The following is a 10,000-nucleotide window of genomic DNA, read 5'->3' as shown; positions in this document are numbered from 1 at the left end:
AGTCTCGCGGTAACGCAGCACGTTAACGGCATTAACGGCCCAGCATTAATATATATATATATATATATATATATATATATATATATATATATATATATATATATATATACATACATATATATATATATATATATATATATATATATTTCATACATATATTTGTATGTAATGTATCTGACCTGAGGTGGCTATTATTGAAAGGACACGTTGGATTTGATAAGCAGTGACGGAGTAATGGCTCGAAGATGAATTTCCCCCAGGAGGTCCGAGGGGCTTTTATCACAGCAATATTACAGAGCGCGACCTCGGGAGCGAGGGATGAAAGGGAGGAGAAGACTGGAAGTGAAATGGAGAATCTCCTCCTCAGTTTGACTTCTCCCGCTCCTTCACTTTCATGTCGTCGCCTCATTCCAGTCACGGGACGCTTCCTCCCTCTCTCTCTTTCTCTTCTTCCACCTGCAGCTTAATACCGCCGCTCGCTGCGGGACGACAGGTTAAGCCGTAGCCCCTCCCTCTCCCCCCCTCCCTCGCCGCAGACGGGAGGTCCACCTTGATGAAATGCCATCGGGTGGGTGGGGGAGGGGGGGGGGCTCCCGTGTTGGCGGGCTGCATCCCCGGACTAATCATATCCTCGGTGGCCCGCAGCCGTCGCATCTGGCTGCCTCAATCTTCCCTCCGGCTGCTGACTCACGCTGACCGAGACCCAGTCAATTCAGCGCCGCTCAGCAGGTGTGTCCCGGCACGCCGAAGAAAAAAAAACACACACACACACACACACGGACTAGCGCACACACACACACACACACACACATACTCAAACGAAGAAAAGAGGCAATATGCAGGCCAGAGTCACGTCCCCGCTGCAGTCTGCACGTAGGCCAGGACGGAGCAAAGACATCCACTGCAAGAGAGAGACGGAGATATGTATATACTGTATATGTATATACGTATACTAGGGATGGGCAATATGGACTAAAAATGTTATCACGATAATTTCTGGCATTTATTGCGATAACGATAAAAGTGACGATGAAAAAATATAAAACAATTCAACTCACAACATCTTTTGGGATTTTTTGGAAAACCGCACATTTTCGAAACCGCACTCGGAAAAAAAAAAAAACGTGTTTACACGAAGCCGTATTTAGAGAAAAAAGAAGAAAAAAAATCCGGATACGCTGGAAACGATGTAGTACCTATGCCCGGCCTGGTGTGGCGCAGCAAGCTTACTCCCTGAAGGCGGGAGAAGAAGAAGAAGAAGAACGCCTGAAGCGCGGCGTGTTTACAGAAGCAGTAGCTCGCTGAAAACAAGCGCCACGGAGAACAGAAAGAAAGGTCGCTCGTGAAAAGACGGTGTGGATAAACGACAGATTTCAACGTCTGCTTCGAGTTCGTTTAGAACACAAAGCCTGAAAAGGTCCATGCTAAGATTGACTCGGAGTCGTGAGTCGTGCCGGTAAAAGTTCGCTAACATTTTTGCGTTTCCTGCCTCGACGTCCCGGTCCGCCCACCCGAAAATAAAATAAATAAGAAGTAAAACAGGATGTTTGCAAATCGTTTCCGTGGTGTTTATTTTCCCTTTGCACACAATCCACGATGGATTCTGGAGCGCGGTGGCTACGCTATCAGCCCCGTGCTTGTTATTGTGCGGCACATGAGCCGCCGGCTGCCAGCAGCAAGTGCGTAGCGCACGTAATTACGTCATCAACAGGAGTTTATCGTTATTACCGCGAGATGACATATTCTTACCGCGGTAAAATCTTTTGACGATATATCGCAAATGCCGATATACCGCCCATCCCTAATGTATACACATATATATATGTTTACGTATGTATATATTAGTGGCGGGCCGTGCATTTCACGCCTTGGCTATCAGTGACGTCATATTCAGTCCACACTGAATGAAGACACCTTAATGTGACTCTCAATATGACACCACGGCTCCAGAATCGATTCAGAGTCCCACTAACACGACATCACATCACCTCCATATAGGTGAAGCAAAACATAGTTTCCGGATCATTTAAATCATCTAACTAAGGCCACTGATGCTGTCAAAACTTCAAAATAAAAGCCGATTTTAAGAGATTCCTCTGTGAGCTTAAACTCTTGTCCAAACTGGTCCAATAAACTGCGCGTTGTCGCCAATTCATCACTATATATCGATAGATAGATAGATAGATAGATAGATATGATATGTCATATGATATTATGATAGAACATATATATACATATATACACATATATAAAAAGATTGAAGGTTCCCTGCGTCAGCCTGTTGTGATGTGGACTCCGAAGTGAAGCCGCTGAGTCGAGACTAAAGAGCTGCCGGGGAACCGAAAGCAAGAAAACATCATCGTCTTAATGAAGGCCGACTCACTGCTGAGAGCCTAAACATCCTGCATTAGCTCACAGTGGGACCTCACTGTCACACAAACACATACACACACACACACAAAAACACATCAGCAGCAGCAGATGACTTTTTTAAAAAGAGACACACACACACACACACACACACTGATGGCGTCCTCCGCTGCCCCTGACACGCGGAAACACACACACACACACACACACACAAGTGTGCGCCGATCCTGCAAACATGTGTTCTGATTATTGACGATCAAAGAAGCAGCTGAACTTTAGTTCTTGGCTCAGATTGACAGGAAGTGCTGCTGTCCTACAGTGTGTTAGCGCAGCATGGGGGTGTGGGGGGGTACCACACACACACACACACACAGGGCTCCTCGATGGGTGACCACAACACAAGTGGTGTGCAGAGCAGCAGGAGGAGGCGACCGCTCTGATCACATGACTTGAAAGGAGCCGCCTAATGTGGCATTGGCACGACACACACACACACACACACACACACACACACACACACACACACACACACACACATATATTCATTTAATGAGTTATCCTCTTAGCCTTCCAATGCTGCTCTATCACAGACGTCAGAAGCCCAGAATCTCACTCATCCACCATGAAAAGCTACAATCTGAAGAGTTTTTAAAAAAAAATTTCCAGTCAGTCTAAGACTTTTTTCCAGCAAACAAGACAGACAAGACCTGCAGCGAGTGACTGCAGGCCCACATGAGCTAACCTCGGAGGTTAGCTTACATGCTACAATAGAGTTTTTTTGGGGGGGAAGTTAGGTGGCATTCATTTGCATGCAAATAATCAAGAAAGGCAGCGAGCGTTCATTCAGGAATGGGCTGCGTCCCAGATGGAGATGTGAAATAAATCCAGCGGATCTGGGAAAGCATCCATCTGGCAGGTCGGGTTTAACCAGCGCCACTCTCTTAAAGGACGGCCGACTGACTGACTGACGGTCTGCAGGATATTTTTACTAAAGATCAAGAAGAAGACGGCGCAAAAAAAAAAAATAAAAATCTTGCAGCGTCCAAATAGGAAAAGCAAACAGTGAGATTGGACGAGCTGGAGTCTGGCGGGTGTTGATCCTCTGGGGGCTGCGGGGACTGACAGCCTCAGTCAGGTTTGGCTGCCGCCAGGGGAAACATCAAGATTTATGCCATTTGGAACAAACTATTCTGAGTGGAGACGCAAAGATTGAAGTAAATAAAACTCTGCCTCATTTTTCATGCTCCTGACAGCTCCACCACCGCCGAGTCAGCCCCGCCCACTGCTTTTTTTCCCTTTTTTTTTTTCTTCTTTTTTTTACTCTCTCTCTCTCTCGAGCTGTGAGCTGTGAGCCCAGGCAGAAACGCCGGCTCTCGTTAAAACCCCTCGGGGCCAAAACCCCTGTTAGCCTGTTAGCCTGTTAGCCTGGCGGCAAATTGATGGGTGAGAGCCGGCGGCGCGGTAAAGCCGAACGGATCCATCCACCGAGGGGAAGGATAGAGGGGGTGGGGTTAGAGGGGGAGGTCCGACCTCGCTGCACAGACGATGCAGAAGAAGAAGAAGAAAATTTGAACTTCCGACAAGTTCAAATTTCAGCCTGGAAACTGCCTATTTTATTTTATTTAGTTTAATATTTCATTTTATTTTATTTAACGCCCCTTTGCAAAGTAGCGGTGCAGAGTTTAGGTTTTGAGCGCCGCGTGGAAAAAGGCAATGAAACATCATGGAGTACTCGTCGGCGCTAATTAAGCGTGTTGATTTTGTTCGGGGCTGTTTTGTTGTTTGTCTGTTTTAATAGAAAAATCACGTTTAAAATTCATCGCGGTTCATCAAGTCATGATTACCAGCCAGTGGGGGGGGGGTAGCTGTGGCAGAGTGTTCATCTCACACACACACACACACACACACACACACACACACACACACACGCGCGCGCGCATGCGTGCGCACACACACAAAGGCTGGCTAGCAGCAGGACAGGATGTAAAAGCCGGCAGATTGATCAGACGACGGCGCGTTGGAGTCCTCGCTCATAATCAGCATTTTGCGGCGCGGCTCCGCCGAGGTCACCAGGGTCAGCACCGCTGGCAGCCACGCCACACTCCCCCCCCCCACCCCCCTCAGCCCCCTCCCCCTCAGCCATGACTTCAGACTTTCCAAACTGTCAAGAAAGCAGTCAGAGAGGGAAGTGCGACGAGGAGAAAAAAGAAGAAAAAAAAAAATATCAAGCCGTGGCAACAGAACCTGGATGGATGGCAACGCGTTGAGCAGCGGTAAATATACAGTATATACATATATATGGCATACATACAAATGTATATGTATACACACACACACACACACACACACATGTGCACACAAATATATAAAAGGAACCTCATTATCTGGTTTTGTTCTAATGAAGGGACGGAGGATGAAGACGCGGACGCCGTTCTCAACCTCAACAAAGCCCCTCCCCCTCTTCCCCCCCCCCCCAGCAATCCTCCCCCTCGTCAGCTTCCATCTGATTTACCTGCAAAAAAAACCAAAAGCGAAGCGGAGCCGGCACATGTTGGAGACGAGGTGTGAAAGTGTCATTTAAATTCTTCCGAATTCTTTGCATCATCATCATCATCATCATCATCATCTCCCTCACAGTGCTCTTATTAGCAGAGAGACAGAGAGAGAAATAAGAATCTAATCCGGCTCGCGAGACTCGCGAATCCGGCGAATCGAGTCCATGTGCCAAGAGTGCTCCCTGCTGGCCGCAGGCGGAACAGCAGGCATAGAAACGCAAATGTGATGAGTTGACAGCGCGGGGAGGGGCGGGAGGGGAGCTCGAGCAATTGACCTAGAAAAAAAGAAGGTCCGACTTCCTTTCATTCTATTTTGATAAATATTGTTTTTTGTGTTTTCACTTGTCGAGTTAAAGCGACGAAACACAAAGACAAAAAAAAAAAAAGCGAGGACAAAAAAACCCGAACCAGACGGTTGAAAGAAAAAAAAACGTTCTCTCCGGATCACAATGGCAGTGAACCGCTGCCTCCCCCGAGAGGTGGGGTAGCGCGCGCGCGTGTGTGTGTGTGTGTGTGTGTGTGTGTGTGTGTGTGTGTGTCGGGAGGGAGGGAGGTGGAGGACCACCCAGGCAAACACTCTGGGTCGACTCGGTGCTGAAGGCGTGTTCCAGAAAAAAGGAAAGGAAAGGGTGGAGCGCACACACACACACACACACACACACACACACACACACACACACACACACACACACATGCGTGCGCGTCAACGAGTCAAGCTCAACTCAATGGGGGCCAAGAGGAGAAGCAACTGTCATCCACTCAGCCGCTCATCAGCTGGCAAACAGCGTGTCGCACGACCCGGCCAGCGAGCCAGCGAGAGGGTCGGCGGCGGGACGGAGAGATGGAGGGACGGAGGGATGGAGGGAAGATGGAGGGATGATGGAGGGACGGAGGGATGGAGGGAAGATGGAGGGATGATGGAGGGACGGAGGGATGGAGGGAAGATGGAGGGATGATCGCAATCATCCCAGACTGGCTGGGAGTCTCTGCCTGACAGACAGAGTTATTTCACTCTCTCTACTTCTGGTCTGGTGGTGGAAGAGAGGGGGCGGAGTCTGTGACCTGCCGCAGGTGGCGACCCGCCGCCGTGATGGAACTCAGACAGAGAGAGAGAGAGAGAGAGAGGGAGAGGGAGAGAGAGAGAGAGAGAGAGAGAGAGAGAGAGAGAGAGAGGAGAGTTTAGCTGATTGTGAGACAGACTAACAATCTTAGAAAACATTTACACTGAAAAGGTTCAATGTGAAGGTGAGCACATCAAACACACACAAGCACACACACACACACACAAGCACACACACACACACACACACACACACACACACACACACACACACACACACACACACACACACAAATAACACATTTTTTCAAGGTAAAACAACTGAAGACTGACTGAGGCTCCTGGCTGCTGCAGACTTTACTTTTAGAAGACACACACACACACACACACATATGCACACAAGCGCACACACGCACACACGCACGCACACACACACACACATACACACAGTCTGTTGTGCTCGCCTGGAACAACAGTGTTTGAGACAAGCACTTCCATATGTGGCTGCACACACACACACACACACACACACACACACACACACACACACACACACACACACACACTCACTCAGGCAACCGCAGTCCTCCCTGCAGGACCTTGAAGCGCCGCAGAGTCGTCAGTCCTGGTGGCGGCGCTTTTACTGAAACACGTCGCCTTTTTTTGTTTTTTTGTTTTTTTTTGTTTTAAATAAAAAAAGGGGCGGGGGAGAAAAAAAACAAACATTGAGGCAAAAACAAACACGCTACGGAAACTTAATGGAGCTCAAACTCACGAGGCGCCCGGCTGTTTCTCCCAATGCGGCGCAGTGCAAAGCGGACCGAAGGTGCAAACCAGGAGGAAACCATGAAGAATTGAAGACATTTTGCTTCTGCGGAAACATTTGTTGTTCATCTTTTGTTGTTTATTGTTCATTTAGAGACAGTTGGGGAAATCCACCAATCGACCGCCAGCAGGAAGGATCCCTCATTCTGTGCTCTCTATGCTCTATTCTCTATGCTGAGGTGTCTATTATAGAATTGAAAGAACCAAACCTCAGCGGCCTGTGTGGGGATTTCACTTTTTGCAGTTTTGTCTTTTTTTTTTTCCATCACAGCTGTGATGTCACAACTGCTGTGACGTCCTGATGGACAGCGCCCTCTAGGGTCGACTGCCGAACTGCGACACATTCGTAGCACCGAAATACTCTGATCCTTACAGAACATTGAAAGTGAGTCAAAAATCTCAGCGTCTGCTTTTTGTGTCAGACACATTTGATCGGCACAAACACGTCACTTTATATTTAAGAGTGAAAATGTGCTTCTATGGGTGAAAATGAGTGGATTTGGAGAGAAATCCTGATGTGAGTCAGCAAGAAAATGGAAACTATAGAAGAATCGTTGTGCTGGAATGGCATGAGTGAGTTGAAACAGCTGGTATCAGAGAAGAAATGTCATTCTGGCCCCGTCACAGGTGTGCTACGACCAAACTCCGCCCACCCTGACGGCCGTCACCTGACCTGAGTTGACCTTCCCAGCTGCGTTGACCTCCAACATTCCCAGCAGACAGGAAGTCCAGCCAGCCGACGCTCACACTTTGCGTGACCTCGCTAGCTTGCGTTGCCATCACACATTACAGTCGTGGATTCATTTCCCAGCCGCCGTCCCCTCCGTGCACACACACACACACACACACACACACACACACACACACACACACACACTGCTATTCATGCGGCCGCCGGCCGGAGCCGACCATGACTGCAGCTTTAATCCGATTGACAGACACACAATGGACGCACAGAGCCGGCGGCCAATGGGAAGACGGCTGGCGGCGCCGCACAACAACACACACAACAACACACACAACAACACACACAATGGCATTATGAGCAGGGCGGAAATGTAAAAGTCGTAACTTTAAGTGGCTTAAATGTGAGTCACACACACACCACGGGAGTGCAGAAGACACACACACACACACGCACACACACACACACACACTGCTGCTGCACAGAGACAGAGGACGATCCTGGGAACGACCTCCTGAAGGTGGAGGTCAAGAGGTCAAAAGGTCATCCTGACTGAACGTCCCTGTGATACTGGAGTGTTTGTGTGTTTGCATCATGGCCAATAATAAATCAAGTTCAATTCCAGCAGAGCAGCAAAGCATGGTGGGAAAACCCGACAAGAGGCACCGGAGAAGTGTTGAGTGTCTTTGTGGTGGGAATGAAAACACCTTGGCCAGGTCGACAAGGTCACTGGGAAGGTCACTGGGAAGGTTCAAGTTCAGACCCGAACTTTGATTCATTTGTAGCACCGACTGCAAAACTCTGATTCCACATTGGCATCTTCTGATACATCCAAGGAAGTGAATCCTCAGCCAGTCACCATTGGACAAGGCACGATTCCAACACTGTTGCTGCACTACAGGGAAAAAAGTCTGACTGGACTCAACAGGAAAATGCAAAATCAAACAGTTTTGTGCCCGCGTGTGATTACACGGAGTTCTGTTTACAGTTGTTGAACTATTTACAGATTCTAAAACATCTACGTATCCAGAAGAATTTTTTTTTTTTAAAAAAAGTATCTTTCTGGAACGACGCTATCAAAATTGAGATCGGAATCCAAAACAGTTTGGAATGGTACTCAGCCCAAGTCAGCAGGAAGCTGAGAGAGACTCTCCAGACTCTGCTGAGGCCGGCCAGGGTCACATCCATGAGAACCACCACCACAGCAGCAGCAGCAGCAGCAGCAGCAGCAGCTGCACGGCTCTGGAGCCCAGATGTTCACTCCATCACACACACACACACACACACACACACGGACCTCCACTGAGGGTCTCCACACACAGGTCCAGTATGTTAAACACAGAGGCCGCTTCCCTTTAAAAAGCAAACAACTAAACATTTAATTCATGTTTAGCTGTTATATGTCCTGAGCTACAGTCACTACAATGATTCTCACAAGTCATCACCACCCCCCCCTACCCACCCCACACACACACACACACACACACACACACACACACACACACACACACACAATGCCAACCCTGTAGACCTGCTCCACCTGATCTCCAATATTAACGTGGTTTATTTCCACAAAAGTCGCAGTAATAATAGAGAAACGACTGTAGGTGGATTTATTACTGAGGTGTTTGATGTTATGACTCAATGTCTGTCTGATCTTTTGGTGCTTTTGCCCCCCTTCACCCTGACCCAACAACCCGCCGACGCCCCCCCACCCTCCTCCAGTGCCCATGTGCGCACCAGTGGTTGTGCACTTGTTGAATAAATGATCTATTCCTGGATCTGTCAAGGAAATGAGAGGTGGGTGGGTTGGTGGGTGGGGGAGGGGGGGAGGGGGGGGAGGATGAGGGGGTAGAGGCGTGCCGTTGGGTGTGTGTGTGTGTGTGTGTGTGCGTGCGTGTGGTTAGCTGGAGGAGGAGGAGGAGGAGGAGGGCAGAGGAATCCACAGCAGACCATCTATTATAATGACAGGAAACAGGAAGTACTCCCCCCCCTTCCCCCCCACAGTCACATGGCTGCCAGCTGTCCTGGCAACCAGAGGGAAAAAAGATGGAGAAGATGATAGTGTGTGTGTGTGTGTGTGTGTGTGTGTGTGTGGGCGGAGCTCTATCAATGCGTTCAACCGTATTGAAGGTAATGTTTCCCAACACAGCATCTGTGTGCACGGCGACAACAACTTTGGTTCCCCTCCAGCAGAACACACACACACACACACACACACACACACACACACACACACACACACGTCGCTCACCATGTGTGTCTAAATCTGCAAACACCACACAACACACAACACACAACACACACGCTGCCTCCAATTTTTTCTTTTTTTTTCTTCGTTTTCATCCATATGGATGCATTTAGCAGCTGCAGCTCGGCCCTCACGTGCACGCCCACTCGCAGGGAAGCATGTCAGCACACAACCCCCAATTAAACACACACACACACACACAGAAAATATCCACAATCATCTGGGATGCCATTAATGTTGGGGTCAAAGTTCTT

General features: G+C 48.7%; 1 protein-coding gene across 10 annotated transcripts in view; it reads right to left on the bottom strand.

The window, feature by feature from the left end:
* The window catches only part of dync1i1a (dynein cytoplasmic 1 intermediate chain 1a), a 34,227-nt gene that overhangs the window by 20,325 nt on the left and 3,902 nt on the right, over nt 1–10,000 (bottom strand). The gene's annotated exons all lie outside the window — the stretch shown is intronic.

The sequence above is a fragment of the Nelusetta ayraudi genome, unplaced genomic scaffold (assembly GCF_046127955.1).
Source record: "Nelusetta ayraudi isolate G7.1 ecotype Tasmania unplaced genomic scaffold, CSIRO-AGI_Nayr_v1 ptg000079l, whole genome shotgun sequence".
Taxonomy (NCBI): domain Eukaryota; kingdom Metazoa; phylum Chordata; class Actinopteri; order Tetraodontiformes; family Monacanthidae; genus Nelusetta; species Nelusetta ayraudi.
The sequence above is the reverse complement of the archived record's forward strand: the minus strand, read 5'-3'. Positions and strand labels throughout refer to the sequence as shown.